The sequence below is a fragment of the Halyomorpha halys genome, unplaced genomic scaffold (genome assembly GCF_000696795.3).
Source record: "Halyomorpha halys isolate HHAL.00 unplaced genomic scaffold, Hhal_1.1 Scaffold400.1, whole genome shotgun sequence".
NCBI classification, from domain to species: domain Eukaryota; kingdom Metazoa; phylum Arthropoda; class Insecta; order Hemiptera; family Pentatomidae; genus Halyomorpha; species Halyomorpha halys.
In genome coordinates, this window is record NW_027106113.1 from 987,655 (window position 1) to 1,004,626 (window position 16,972).

General features: G+C 31.2%; 1 protein-coding gene across 5 annotated transcripts in view; it reads left to right on the forward strand.

The window, feature by feature from the left end:
* Positions 1-16,972, forward strand: part of LOC106682296 (F-box/LRR-repeat protein 7) — a 179,789-nt gene that overhangs the window by 111,977 nt on the left and 50,840 nt on the right. For 2 of the 5 annotated variants that reach the window (XM_067053639.1, XM_067053640.1), the window contains exon 2: positions 6,147-6,231. The exons of the other annotated variants lie outside the window; for them this stretch is intronic. The gene's annotated coding sequence lies outside the window, so the exon portion shown is untranslated. The remainder of the gene's footprint in view (positions 1-6,146; positions 6,232-16,972) is intronic. 5 annotated transcript variants of the gene reach the window in all.

The window sequence follows — 16,972 nt, forward strand, 5'->3', positions numbered from 1 at the left end:
TATATTAGTGATAAGATCTTGTTAATTTTCCGTCATGAATAAAAATGAAAATTAGTATCCAGGAAAACTGTTCATCTCGAAAAAATGAACTCAATGGTGGTTGCTATGTCCCAATATGGGCTAACGAAATATTTATTAATTTATTTAACGATTAGTAGGTGGGTCGTAAAATTCATTCCCCTAAACTATTGGGAAATTTCATGAGAGATGAACCATACTACTACTGAACCTAACTAAATGATTGGTAAAAATCAATAGGCATAACTCGTACTGTGAAGCCAAAAGCATACAGAGCAGTCTGCCAAAATCATTTGATTTATTTTGTTAGCCCATATTGGAACATACCAACCATCATTGAGTTCATTTTTTTAGAGATGAGCAGTTTCACGCACTCTTATTTTAATTTCTATATAAGAAATATGAACAAGAGCTTAATACTAATTTATTTAATATGTAATTATTTTTGTAATATGTAAAGTTGTAATACAATACCATCTTCCTTTATGATATTCCGATTATTTTATGAATAAATTGTATAGTCGGTTCCAAAGAAATATATTAAATTTACTTTTAATTTATCTTATTTATTTATATAATAGAAGATATCAATTTTTTTGCAAAGGGTAAAGGCTAAAAAATAATTAATATCTATTATTTTTTTAAGCAATCCTTTTGAAGGATTATCTTTATTTATTAAGATATCTTAAATTAAGTAAATAAAATGAAAATTGCAAGAAAAACAGAACAATGGCATGCAGTGTTCTGTTTTTCTTGCGATTTTTCCTCATACCTGTCTCATACGTTTTCCATTGTGGTCGGAGATGGATGTTCAAGTCTAGAACACAAAACGATTAAATAGAAGTTCATAACTTTCGAAAAGAAAGAGAATGCTGGACCGTCATGGGTTTGGAATGGTGCCCAAGAGAAGAGCGACTAACATTGATTAATAAGGGTGTTGGCGAGGGCTCATTAACCTGCCGGCATTCCCTTAGGCGTAGTTATAACTATTGTATATTTCATCACTAACCCTGGTCACACCTGCTTCATCAAGGATTAGGGTATTCAATTTGTTTATTTGGTTTTCATCTGTATTCGGAAAAAAAAGATCGGTCGAAAAGAGAAACTTAACAGAGTGAAAATTTAAAATTAATGTCCATAATAATAAAATACTTCCTTTAATGCAGACAAAAATATTCGGAACCTCCTAAAGTAATATAGATACATTATCAATACTTTTATGGTTAATCAGTTTATTGTGGGTGCATAAATGTGTGCTCTAAAACTTTCACTAAATTTTTACAACTTTCCGACCCTATATTGGTTTCACAGCTCACATCTTTCAATATACTCGTTTTGTTTTAAGACAAACCCCATTTTAATGATTATGTTTGCCTAGCGTACTGACGTTTAATACTTAAAGCCTTCGGAAGTAAAACTTTTATAGGAAAATAATTGCTAGTTAAAGGTATAACATAGCAATTAAAAAGCATTTTACCATTCTAAACGTTTATATTTTTTCAGTTGTCTATTTAACGACCGAACGCTTCATATTTCTAATTACGTCAGTTTCTATACTGGATGATAGGAGCAGACATAATAGTAATAATTAAGATATAAAAATTAATTATAAGACTGAAAATGATATTAATTATTCAAATAATATAAAAGTAAATAAATCCAATAATGTATGTATGTTTTCTTCAAGTAACGAAATATTTCAGGAATGTCAATTGTCGCGAAGGTCAAGTTTCCAAATGTTACGGGAGTCCAATGTCTATTAATTGTCTTCAATTTGTTAGTATGTGTTTAATAATTAGTGGTACGTTACACTGTATACATGTTGTTTTAGAAGCTCCAGTCAGCAATAAGTTTTCTTGGGTTAGTGGAGTGTGTCGGGCTCTTTTCAGTACTACTATCTGTAATTCTCTACTATTGTTTCGTCTAAAAACGCAAGAGCCTACCCCGTAATATAAGCACCATTGGTGCAATGGTAAAAACATTCTGAATTCAACTTCATCATGTGTGAGTAGATACCCTAGGAGCTGTCCTCTGGCTAGGAAAGGAAAATAGGAGAAGAGATGATAATGCTGGGAGAATATATACTTCTAATTTTCTCTCTTAATTCGACTGAGCCTTCATCTTAATAATTACCTCATCAATTCATCAATAACTAAAATTTTCTAAATTAATTAACAGTCTAACTAGAAATGTTTTATTTGGCAATCTCCATACTACCATGCAAATTATTCAATAGATTCCTTCTTCCAATTCAAGTAAATTTTCCTCCACACAGTCCACTCTTAACAACACAAAAAGCATATTCTATATTGGATTAACACCTAGCATTCATTTCTTACAAAATGATACGACTAGATCAGATAAATTAAAAAATAAATCCAATTAATTACTATTTGGTAAAATAATATTTTATTCAATTAACAATTTATTCACCTGAGAAAAGAGGAATGCCATCTCAGCAGCCATTTTTGTCTTGGTTAAATAATTAGTGGTTCATAATTTAATATCAATATTATATATGACTAATGTTTATCGCAATAACGTAGCACAAAATTATATACCATCATACTTTTTTAATTTCATCAAATTTCCGATTAGGTTTCGTTAAAACTTTGTTTTTTAGATGGTCGAAAGACCATTCAGTTATTCAGGTAGATGAATTTCATTAATATAGCAAATAATTTTATATTTGATTGTGTAAGTGTATTCCAATACTAATTTCAAAAAGTGTATCTTGTTTTATTCCCAGAGATTATTCAATTACCTCCAATGAACTAAACTTCTTGTTTCAAATGACAATAAATTATAGTTTTTTTTCTAGCTTTCAGTTGAAGGCGCACTACACACAACTACTTTGGCTTGATGATTTTCATGTGAGGACTGCCTATGAGCTTAATACTTTACTGAATACTTACTGCGGAAGACTGTACAGTTAGTTGTAGTTGTGGCACACCCTGATCAGCAGATACGAGAAATCCAGTTCTTAAAGGAGCCTTGCTGTAGAACTCTTCCCCAGACCAAAAGAGTCCAGAGGCTACCCTAAAAGTAACCGTCAAGCGGCTTTGGCCTCAATCATTGGAAATCCAACATTGTCCTTCCATCATGTTCTCTGCCTGGCTCTTTCTCTGGCCTCGGTTGATAGGCAACTCACTTCGAGGGAGTCTCATTTACTACTTCTTGAGAATTGTTCTGAATATCGGGTAGTGTAATTCCTATGGAAGAGTTCATAATATAATTTGTCTCAATTACAAATACATAATATTTATTGCATACATCATTTGATTCAGTAAAACTAATTTAATTAATTGTAGAAATTTGTGTTCTACAAATTTTGAAGGTGATTTTATTTTTTTTTTATCACATTTTAAATAAGTCCATAAAAATATTATTTTTATATATACTTGTTTCGCTTATAAATGAAGAATCTTGTGATTGTTTTAACAAATTAAATCATCACTAAGCATTGCTGAGGATGTAAAAGAAAACATTATTTAAATAATTTTCAATTTTTTTAAACTTCTAAGTTTTAAATTTCCAATAAAATATGTAAAAAAAAAGTAAATAAATAAAAAATAGTTTGATTTATTTTTTATTTTTTTTGTTATTTTTTATATAGATGTCTTTTTGTACATCCACCTGTATATCTGTTTTATTTTCATATAACTTTTATACAGTTTAATAAGCTTTAGACCTGATGAAGGAGACCTACACTGCGGGTCGAACAGTTTAAAAAAATTTCTTTTTCTAAACCACCGCCCTGACCACCTCTTTCTAGTTCATATAAATTCAATCATTTATATATAATAAAATTAATAAAACGCATTGGCATTTTATAGGACAACTCTTGTTAATACCATAAAATCTTATAATTATACTGTTTATTACAAATTAACTTTTTTTTTACTTACTTCATTAAATAGCAACCACTGAAATAACAATCGTAACACAGTTAATTTTTATCGCACATTCTGGAACGATTCAAAACATTTTTTCTTTACCAATTATTCCTTCTTGTACTAAATAACAATGTTTGTTGTTAAATAAGTTCTCATGATTTTACTCCCGTTGATAACACGTGAACTGAAAGAGCATTGTATACAAGTCCAAACCGAAATGTACCGTAAAAGAAGCTGGTTTCCCGTGCTAGATGTAGCCAACCTGCTGCTACGAGATTTAATGCGTAGCTATTCGTTTACTACTAGAAGTACCGTACTACTCCTGACCTTTTGTATTTCTTCTCCACGACCTCCCACGCATATAATCTGCGATAACATGCTTCTGGAGTCTTTAAACCCTTAGAAGAAACCAGTTGTTAAATCTTAGTCAATTATTTCATTAATCGTCAAGTTATTTAATATAGTATCGTATGAATATCCGTATTGCTCCACACATCCTTACACACATAGCTAACATATCATACAAAAAAATATCAATATTTAAAAAATGCATTATTGATAGATCATCCATAAATAGTTTTAAACAATCAATTGCAAATGTAAAGTAGTAGAGTTAATTACTGGGATAGTCAGGACATTTGATACTAGGTTCAAGTCCGTCTGTGGTAAATTATTCAGTGTTATATCAGCTACGAATAGTATTGTAGTGGTATATTTTATTATTGAAAATATGATAAGATAGGGAAAAAACGCTAACCTGATTAATAGACATGCCGTAACTTTTAAGAAACTTTTTATAGTTAGCACTTAAATACCCTAGAAATAAAAAAAAAATGTATTTATTTTTTATTTTCAAATCCTCTTTATTTATATATAATTACAATTACAAATATATGATAATACATGGTGTAATGGTGAGCATAGTTGCCTTCCTAGAAATAAAAAATTAACAAAAATTGAAAGTATGTTCTTTATAAATACATCTGATTCATCGGGAGTTAATCTACCTTAGAAACTATTCACTTTGATTAGTGTAATACACGTGATGGAAGGTTAATATATCAAAGCCAAACTGGAAACATCATGGTCTTATGGGTCATTTTTTTTTAATCCTCTTCCTGGGAATTTCCAACATTGCGTTGAAATAATCCTACAGGTTGTCACCCTATTCTAACTACAGTGGGACAATTTTCATTCTTTTGGACAGTTATGAGATAAAAGTCAACCCTCGCTGACCCAAATTGAACCTGCGCCTTTGTAGTTTTTAGGTTGCTGAGGATGTCGCCTTAAGAAACTCCCTTTCAACGGACTCTGATGGCTGTGGTTTACGTTTGTGACACAATAAGGGCACCTTCCTCCTCTCAAGATTTTTTTTTTCAATCGTTCTTTGATCTGACAGTTCTCTCCAAATTGAAACCCCGAATAAATTGGTTCTCGCCAAAAATCCATAACCCCGTAAAAGTGAGTCATTCTGCAAACAAATTTTGCATCCTTTTCTGGGAACCCTGGGGTACAGATCTTGAGGATTCTAAACTGGAGGAATGGTTTTGAGGAACTTCGAAAATCAATCTCTTATGTCCAAGAAGTGCGATTTATAATGATTTAAATGAGGTTTTAAAAAAAAAAGAATTGGAAGTTTTTATTTAGTAAATGATGAATTAGCCGGAACGAAAATCAGGATTTTTTTTTTTCATGTCCAAACGTTTTGAATTGAACATTTGCAACAACTCAACTTTGATTTTTATATGTAGATCATGGATAGGTAGTATCTACAAGATAGTCAGATCTTGATTCAGGACAACTGGTTCAAATGTAAGAATAATTTATACTAATTACCTCAACCAACTGGTATTTAGTCTCGTTACGTTATACTTGATTAGCATTTTAATTATGAAATATAACTTTCTTGCTTTGAAGAGACGATTGCATAAAAGTAATTTCTTATCCTGCAATTACAGCAAATCAAGCAACACTGTTTAATTTATGCATGAACAGTCGCAAGTGGGAATATTAAGTTAATGAATTTTAGAATTTTGTATTTCATAATAAACTTTATTATTCTTCTAATATTTAGCTTAAATATTTATTTGAAATTTTTATTATATTAGAGAAATTGGATAGTTAATTAATTAACTTCAATCACGTTTTATGTGTATGTTATATGTACGTTATATTTGATAAAATATATTTAGAATTTTATTTATTTATTATTATTGTTTTGTTTTTTTACAGGTAAGCTACTAAAGAGTGTTTTTCCAAACACACGATCTAGTTGATAGAATTATAACTTCTTCCTCCATAACTGTAATGCACTAATGTAAGTTTTAATTATCGTATTATCTTTATTTAACAAGGTAAACCTGTATGTATGCATTTAATTACTTATTTAGTCAGGGGGATATAAAAAAATATATATATTTAACAAGGTAAATGTAGCATTTATATAAACTATTATAAACTCCTTTTTCTAATAAGAAAGCTTTAATTTAAGGATGACACTATTATCCTTAACGTCAATTTTTTTAGCTAAGTGTAGGGAGTGAACAATTCTTCGAAATTCTCCAAATTAGATTTCTTAATAAAAATATATACAAATATTTTGACGTTTTTTATTTTGAATTTAAATGTCAAGAGATGGTAAAAGACTGGTGGTATTCAAATAAAATATTATTCCTCTAATTTTTATTTTTATTTTCTTAATTAGTATTTTTTTTTATTCCTTGTTCCCGGATTAGAAATGAACAATACTAAATCTTATATAATTACCGTTATAAATTAAAACAAAAATTAATGAATAAATGTAAGAATGTAATAAATGATATTTACGAATGAATATGTTAACTTTGAAGAAATTATAATGAAGATCTATCCGTACTTATTGAAGATATATCAATATGGGATTGTGACGAGGAACCCCAATTAAACTTTTCTTATTACCCGACACCACGTGTGTAAGGTAAATATTCTTTAGTACATTTAATACATTCCTTATTTTAATACATTCTTTAGTACATTTATGCGGTCATCAGCGGGAGCCTGAAGTTGAAAGAGGGTTGGTCCGTAGACCTCAACGAATTATAATCAAATGATTTAGTTTTAAATCCATATATACACCGCATCCAATGGCATCAGACACATGCTATTAAATATAATAAAAAATATTTGTCAGATTTTGTAAGGTCAGTATCAGATAGTGTAACCTCCTCAAGATGTTTAGATCTAGCTGACTGTGGATTAAGTCTAGGAATTGGTGTTCGGAGGGCTCACTGGACAATAATAATAAAACTTTTTTTTTTACGTTTCAAAAGAATGGCAACGTTTTAAACCACTTCTAACACAAAAGGTCTTCTCCTGAGCAAAAGTACGAGATTAAGCCAAATCAAATGGAAAGATGAAAGAGATGCCTCTTTAATAAAAACTTCAACCATTAAATAAAAGCTTCAGGTTTTTTTTTCTGTTATTCCACATCTGATAATTATTAGATAGGTTTCTTTAAATGCTTCAAGGATATCTTTTGACCAATCAACAAGCTCCCAAAGTCAACAAACAGCGTAGAGCCGACGGCCCGGAAGCTGGGCGGAGGGCCGGATGAAGAGGCTATAAGGGGCAATTAGTACAGAGCTGAAGAGCAAGATCCACGGATCGATAGTGACTCAGGAGGCCTACCATCAAAGCATTAACTCCAATTAAATCCGTTATTACTCTATTACCATATCCAGTCTCAGCTACCTCGCTTCACAGTTTTTATGCTTCGTTAGCGCTTCCATGATCGATCGCTGGTCAACCTAGAGTCCTTCGACTTGACAGTTGACGAAAAGCGCATTTGGTGAACCTAAGAGTGAGTGAGATTAAATACTTCTTTTTGTAAATATAAAGACAATGCTACAAACACAAAACTCAATTACCTTAAACACATTTTAACTGTATGCTCACTTCATGATTAATCCTTAAAATGATCGTGTTACGTTACTATTATTATTATTATTATTATTATTACACTACTAATTTTTTAAAAAACCGCCGTGAACCTAGTGAAGGCTCAGACCACTTATATTTAAATATCTATTAAAATTTTAAAAAAAAATTAATAGAATCATTGCATTCAGTTCGAAATAAATTTACTGTACAATTTATTATTTTTTGACTTTGTCACATTCATTTCAATTATTGTTTTATTTTATTTTAAATTCATTGTAATGTTTTTGGTGGTTTTATTTAGCCTATGTACAAAATAATAACTTTATCTCGTTAACCTGAAATTTTTGCTCGTATTTCTCAATGATTCATTGATTAATTATATAATAATCCTCAATTATTATTTATCAGTATCAGTAAACAAAGTCATTTGAAACTATGTTGTACATCCACAGTGAAAGAGGACCTACCATTCCAAAGCAGAACCAGCCTAAAGACATTGTAGATATTTTACCAGCAAAATATGTTATACGAAACCCCTGAGTGTTTTCAGGTTATGTAAAACAGTCTATATCCACATTTTTTCTCGCAAAAATTTCACAGAAACCTGTCCAAATATTTCAATAATATTTTTTATGGCATGGGTAAAAATTTCAATAAGAATATACTTGATAATTATGGTCAGATTTCAATAATTATTTTTTTATTTATTTTTTTTCGCGGGAATTTTAACTACGCAGTTTTTTAATGGAGAATAACTTGAAAAAAAATTGTTTAATTTTCTTTATAACTTTCTTTCTATTGGATTAATCGAGAATTTCAATTAAACGTTACCAAGTCAGTACTAAGTAATACACATGGATCAACGTACCAATCATTCAGGTTCGATTAAGATGACTTTGGTTATGTATTCTAGAGAATTTCATTATCGTTCAAATGATTTGATTTAAATTTTCCTTAAGATATATAGTTTTCCAGTAATTCTAACCTAATTTTTATTTTAGGTATTAGATTTTTTTTTTAAGACATGGAGTCCGGATTTTTGTAAAGCTAGCCATATACCATTTAGCCATATACAACATTTATCGCCTAAAAGAATTCTTCATTAATAGTTTCAAAATTGTGGACACCGATCAAGAAGTCAGTGAGTGAGAACATGCTTTAATTGTAGAGATCATCATCAACGGTTTTCATGAGGCATTTAAAAATAGTAGATTAAATACAAATTTCATAATGAAGTGTAGATAGTTGACCGTAGATTAATGATTGGAGAGGTTTGTCGAGGGGTGCGGTCGGTATGTTTGTATACCGGCGGTTTGTATACTATTCCTTTTCAATTGTATGTTACTCTAAATGTTGTTGTTATCTCTTTTGGTCTATAGCTCTGATGAAGACCTGAAACTCAGGTCGAAACGTCGGCATAAAATAAATAAATATTGTTTTGTTTATTTATGTTGTTCTTTGCTGACCGCACCACCCGACAAACTTCTCCAATCATTAAATAAAAATTTCATTTATTTTATGTTTATTTTAACATTTAGTTCTTTCTCGTTTTCTTTTGTTGTTTATTTCGACTTTTTTTAAAGCCGTCTTGAAGAAGCACTCCTGCTAGGTCTTTTATTGATCCGTGCGGTAATGCATTCCCTTCCAGTTGAGCGGTTTATTCAAATGCAAATCCATAGATTTGACGTTTTATTTCTCGTAGCACAAGTGCGAACTCCGCCATGAGGGCCCGCCAATAATATTTGCATGTGGTCGGCTGAGATAGAACAAACTGATTGTCCGGCGAAGAGGCTCCAATGCATCATTCATCGCCCGTTCCGCTTTGGAATACATTGATCAAAACTAGAGATTAGGGTGCAAAAAGTTGAGTATGAATTAATGAGCGGTCAGTGAGCTTTTCTTGTATCTAGCATCAGATCAGCATGAAGATAAGAGTAAATATTTTATTTCTTATATTTAGGGGTTTTAATTTGTTGATCAATTTCAGGAAGGAACCGTGCAATTAGAACTGATGATGACATTATTGGAATAAATTTATAATTCTTAAGAGTTTTAAGTTGTCCATTTGTGGTATAGAAAAATTTAACTGATTTTCTCTAACACTGGTGGCTTAGAATAATTTTAAAATAATACCAATACCCTTTTTTATTCTCGGACAAGTTCCTATAAAAAATGAAACTATAGAACATCTTAAAATATATGTAATAATAATAAATTGGAAAAAAAGACAATAAAAATTAACTTTTAAAAAAAATCATATAAGTACATTTAAATAAATATTATAAACATCCTTTTTTTTTTGTTTTTATTAAATATACAAAAATAAAATATATAATAAAACCATCCGTTATATCATAAATCACTAAGGTATTTTTCGGTCGGGTTGGCGTGACATGGTTATTGTAACTGTGTGTTAGTTTGTTTAAGAACTGATAATGGCGGGTATAGTTTCGTGACAATCCTTACTATCTGCAATGATATAATTATTGAAAACTATAAATAATATAAATCAATTATAAAAAGTGAAAATAATGACAGTTTTGACACAATTTTTTTTTTCTACCTCCCATTATTTATTTTTTACATTTAATACAGCATATAATAAATAATCTTAAATATATACACATGTATAAAATTCCCTTCCTTTGCCACATGGCATTATAAAGGAGTGGAGGCGGAGCACAAAAACGGAGAGGGACCGCTCCTCTGTGGGAAATTATTAACACTTATTACAGAAACACATTCATATATTATATTAATTATTCTAATTTATTTTTAAGTAGTAAAAATATTTGTATATAATATTTTTAGCCATTATTAAGACACTGGATACCAGGGCCCTGTTTCATAATAAAGTACAAAATAAATTATTTGTCTTGTCGATTTATCTTAATTCAATTACACTGACTTGCACAATAGTAACTTGTACTTTAGTATTTTTTAATTCCTGTAATATCACTAATAGTCATCCCTACCATTTAAAAAATAAGTATTAGTATTATTACCACACTAGTTTCTATACTTGTACTATTAGCTTTCATTATGAAACAGGGCCCAGGAAGAAGCTTTACGAGTCGATTATGTTGTATCCGCTACACCTATTTGGGCCATGAAGCACATAGATGAATTGGAAAATATACAAGCGACTACTGTCTTTGCTACGAAACACCCCACACTTATGGCAAGACTAAAACTGACCCCTATTCCTGTGGGATATCATGTTTTAAAGCAAACTTTGTCCTGGTTACTAAAAATTCTTAACATGAGTTGTACTCACTTCGTGAAACAATGTTATTTAAAGCTATTGCAGCTACTATATTGCAGACAGTAACAACCTTTTGAGTTAGCAATATAACTGAGTAACACAGATAAGAAAACTATTGGAGAGCTTCGGCATGTTTGACCCAATACTATTCAACGATCCGGTAAGAATCAAAATTCGAATGGGGGAGATCTTGAATAGATATTGGGAATTTGTCAAAGATAAAGACCTCCTGTTATTACGAGAATCGACCTATGACCCGTGGGTCTTCATTAAAACGGACGTTCATCAAAGCCAGCTGAAAAGCAGCTTCCTATCATCAAATAGTCCGTTGATTGTTATTATTATCATTTAATTATTACTATAATGATTGTTAAATTATGTACTTTACAGGTCCATTCTATTTATATGGGGGTTGCCCCATAAAGAAATAAATAAATTATTATATTAGTATTATTATTCTAATTAAAATAATAATTTTAATCTATTATACACCACTCTTCTACCGGTGTAGATATACTAATATCAAAATATTTCGTGATTTTTTTCATTGGGATTTCGCTGATTTAAAAATTTCTATAATTCACCGACGCATCTGAATACTGTTTGTCCTTAGGGTTCTACATTCTTGGAAAAAAAAAATGTAACTATATTGAACCCTGAGAACGGAGGTGAATAATAAATATTTTTCTAAATAAACGAAAATTGAAAAGAAAACATCATGAAACATATATTTTTAATTAATAATTTTAATTTGTAATGTTAGATTACACAACCCGTTGCATAATATTGGGAAGTGTTTGAAACGAAATACCACTTTTAAATAATTCGTTATTTAAGAATTCAATGCAATACTTAAAACAAATTTAATAGGACCAATTTTCCCTCCAAAGGAGTTGTAAAGGATTGCAATATTTCCTCATATTAAAGAATGAATTTGATAAAAAAATAATTTTTTTACCAACTTAAAAAACAAAATATCTTGAAGAAGTCCTGGTGCATATGGTTAATATGCGTACTATGACCATCTTCTACATGGTTTCTACAACAACGTATGAGTGATGGTCAAAATATAAATGTTTCGATCAATTAATTTTGATCAGATTTCTCTACTTACCGGAGCTCTGGAAAGTATTCTCTGAAATTTACCTTTTTGTTAAAATATTTTTTTGAAAACTGATCTCTACAAACAGTGCTTATAAGCAATTTGAAGTATAATAAGCTCTTTAGTAATGTTTTGCATCAATCATTGCTGTTTTATATGACAAATCACAAAATTCAGAACTTTTTTGATTTTCAAATTATTGGGCGATGACACATTCCCCTACCTCTCGTGTAACGACGCCCTCGCTTGCAAGATACTTTCTACTAATTTTGAAATATTTAGTGAAGCTTATTCCTACCCATAGTTGAATACCGCTCCTAATTGACTCCCTTGTGGTACCATTGTTTTTAACCTTTCCTCCGGAGGATATATAAAATAAGAAGACCTTGTAGTGGAGACCGTGACTGGACACTTTTCGGAGGACCCAGTCATCATTGGAACTGCTCCTGGGATTCCATTCTTTCTCCTGGTCTATAATCTCCGACCTATCGCTCCTTACCTCCCGAAAGCTTACTCCAATCAGTGCACTATTATCTAATCTAATTATTGTTCTGTTGTAATTACTATTATCTGTTGTGGTGGAGCTGAAACACCGTGTAGAACTGTAGGAATAATTTATCCATGATTTTATAGGATTTGTAATGTTTTTATTGATATAAGAATAATGTTACGGTACTATTTTAATAGCTTTAATGAAACGTAATGGATGTACAAATGCTGAATGAAATACGTTACTAGGAATAACCGCCGTTCTTCATTTGTCTGTCGTGCATTTCATGATAACCTGGATTTATTGTTGCTAAGAAAAACATGCTTCTGCCAATACATTTTCGAATCAATTTCGAAATCTTTTGTGGTTTTCTGTAGCAAAGAGCTCGTCTAGATGATGCGATTCTGGTCGTCTAGTCTAGTCTTGCTTAATAAACCAAGAATCTTATGCAAAACTAAACAGAAATATATGATGCCTCTATGGCAGTTGTTCCCAAAGTGCGTACCCAACAGTATGACAGGTGTGCCGCAAGCGAATGACACTTTTTCAAAATATTACAAAAAAAATTGTCTTTAGTTAATTAATTTAATGATATTTACAACTGTATTAAAAATATATACAATAAGTTAATTTGATGTTAGCTATACCATGACATGAAACCGACATATGCATGAGTCTACCTATTGATAGACAAGTCCAGTTACAATTCTAAAGGAAAAGAGGTCAATAACATTTCTTGAGGCCATCATCTTTTCAGACTCTTAGGAGGATTACCAGATATCCTTCATTATCCTTGATTACCAGATAATGAAGGAGAAACCAGGTTAGAAACAAGTGGGTTCGAACGGATAGGAAGTTTATCATTGAAGGATTGATATCTGGTTTTGGCCAAAATCGGTAACTCATGGAACATTGAGGTCCTAATGAATGACGTTATCCGTGACAAAGTAAGCATAATTAAGGATTTTGGATTGTAGGAATTAGATAAGAGAGGAATTCGATGGTTTAGTGGAGCCCCAAGGTCAACTCCGTAAGTCCAGATAGGCCTTATAATAGTCATATAAACGAGTCTTTTGTATTTGGTTGTAGGTATCGATTAGTTATACGTTTGTCTAATAATTGTTGTAATAATTCGAATCAACGAGAAGTTTCCTATCTTTTCAGTCTTGTATGTTCTCATATTCCAAGTTAGTCGTTTATCTAGATGTAGTTCTTAGACAGGAAGTGGGGTGGGATATTATTTAAGGATACTGTGGAGCAGGAAGTCATGGGTTTACGACAAAAGATAAAGATGAATTGGTGGGATTTATATTTATTTTAATTCTTATGACACCATTCTTCAAGGGTGGTGATGCGGGATTGGAAGGTTTGGGATACAATGGATGGTTATTATAAACATGAGTCATCGGTATGAGTGTTGAGGACAGTGTTAGAATGGGTTGGGATGTCAGCTTTCAAAACAAAAGGACAGGACTAAGGATACTACCTTGAGGTAGAAACAAAAAATAAAATTACAAATATGCTGTGCATTCCAGCATTTACTTTGCATTGGTTTTTCGTATTTTCCTACATACTGAACTGCTCTAAGGATAATTTTGGCAACATACTTATATTTTTTTAGCCCGACAAAGATGTCGGGAATTTTTTTTAGCCCAAGGAGGGTGTCTCGAAATATTAAAGGCTCCGAAAGAATGAATAAAAACGTTTAGGAATCACTGCTCTATGGTATATAATAACACTCTCCTTCCCTTTCCTCCTGGAAGGTGCAGAAGCAGTGGCTCCAGGCAAACGACCATCGGTCGGATGATTGTCCGATTACAGCTAACGAGGACGTCCTTCGTGACTGATCGCCCCAGCAATCGCGACCCCTATCGGATTTTTGCAGAACCCCCTATCCTCAGCGTGTCCATCCTATCACTACATCTTAGCCATTGCTGAATCTATAATGCGAGGACGGTTAGGGATATTCCTGCTTGTTTGGATAGCTGATCCTTATCGCTATGTCGGCATCAGACGTTTTTCTTTTTTTCAACGGCTTCCTAAATAGAGAACGATGTTAAACTAATTGTAACTGACAACTGGTGGCCCATGGTTTGCTCAGTGAGTTTCTATGGTCGGTGCGAGGTTTTCACTCAGTTACTACTTTTCATTCACTTGCGATCTCAATCATTAGGGCGTTTCAGGGGAAAGATGAGTATGTTCCTCCAAATGAGTATGTTTAGATTATTATCCAAGGAGAGACAAGTTATGAACGTGTTACTAGTGATGAGGATGAAAGCCGAAAGACACATAGGGTACTTCAGTTTCCTAACTAGAAACATAAATTAAGGATCTTAAAACAAAACTAAAATTCCCTATGAAGTTATATCCGTTACCTCTTTGTTTGGGAGATATGCAAGTCTTAATATTAACTTTGGATTTTATAGGTTAAATAAATAATAAACTTATTAATTTGCGTTTCAGCTATTTAATAAAAGAAATGTAAACTTATCTTTGGAACAATCTTTCTTCCAAAGCAGCAATGCCAATGCATCTGGATATTTGTTAGTATTTCGCAATATCCAATTATCCTACTTCGTAAAGTATACAGTTTATTGAACGAGCTTGCATAAATAATTTGTTTAAAGTCACCCCCAAAATTAATTCAGTGATGTTAGTTGGAGGGGGAGACAATAATAAGCCATATGCAGTTCGGCTACTGCTGCTGTAGATGATAGAATGGCATTTTAACGCTTACATCTCATTAAAGGAACATACATTAATTTATTTATTATAATATAAATGAATCATCACAATAAAAATATTTTACGTTAACGTCTCATAAATTAACCTTAATATTGTCCGTGAACGATTTGTATACCTTCACAGGTAATTTTTTTCTTATTTTGAGATTCTTAATTAATATTTTCAGTTAGGAAACTTAACCCTGAAGCATCCTATATGTGTTTCGGGTTTCATGTTCATTTCACCATCATCACTAGTAGATTGTTCCAATAACTTGACTCTCCTTGGATAACAACCTACAAATATTCATTTGGAGGAGAGGAGCTTTATTTGCTGCGGGTGTTATGAAAGTTTATGAGTTATTTATTATGGGCATTATGAAATAATTTATAGTTCAATTTGTTGCCTTGCTTACTGTGAATGAGTTTTGTTTTGTGAGAGAATATAAAATATACTTTCATATTGGCAGTCAAAGTTTCACTCTGGCTTATGCAAAGAAAGTTAGTTACTCTGTTTTCAAGATATATTCAGGACTCAAACTATAAATTCTGGATGACAGAATGAACCATCGCACACTTTGTAATCGGTTAGATTATTATAAAATTATTAGCATTATGCTTTCATTGGAATGCAGTATGGAATGAAATTAAAGAGAGAAATGCAATATTACCCCAGTCAAATAACTCCAAGATAGCATGGGAGCTAGAAACAATTAGTAGCAAGCTAAATGCCATGTATATTTTAAAAACTATTAATACACTCATCTTAAAAAAGTTCCGAAGAATCTTCTAAAATTATTTTTAAGACTCTATAACTTTATTACTACTTGTAAATACTTTGTACTACTTCTATTCGGACAATAATTAAAAGATTTACAAACTTAATATCCAAATTTTTTACGTCTAAACTCTCAATTAAGCAAAAGGTATAAAAAAATAAAAACAAGTAGGTTATTAAATCCCAGTTGTGAGTGTAAAAAACCTATTGAAGGCAAGAAGATGTTTTATGACTGTTTACGAAATTTCTTTTTGACTGGTCATTTTTAATAAAACTCCATAAATTTGGCCTAAAGAGCGGAATTTAAAGCGTAAGCCGGAAAATTCGTCGTGCATTTATATTATTTCCATTAAAGTTTTATTGTTAATTTTATTTTATTTAGTATTTTTCTCATAATTTATTTCTACTTTCATAAGAAGTATGATGTAGTTATACCATTGTAAAGGGTGTCGTATCTTTTCATATCTGCAGTGTGAAAAATTATTTAACTAAATTTGACCTCAGCTATGGAATAAAAAAAATCGCCAAATTTAATTGATAAGTGATAAATAAGGAAAAAATGGTAGCACCTAATTAAAAGTCTTCATTTTTTTTCCTCTTATCCTCCTGAAATTCTTTAAAAATAAATTAATAAACATTTTGGAATTAATAGTAAATAATATTGATGGGAGGGAAATGTTTAAATAATTTGGTCCAAATAGACACCACGGAGATGATCTAGGCTGGATCCTAACAATTAATTATTAAATGGTTTTTAATAATTTGTAATAATGAACTTTTGT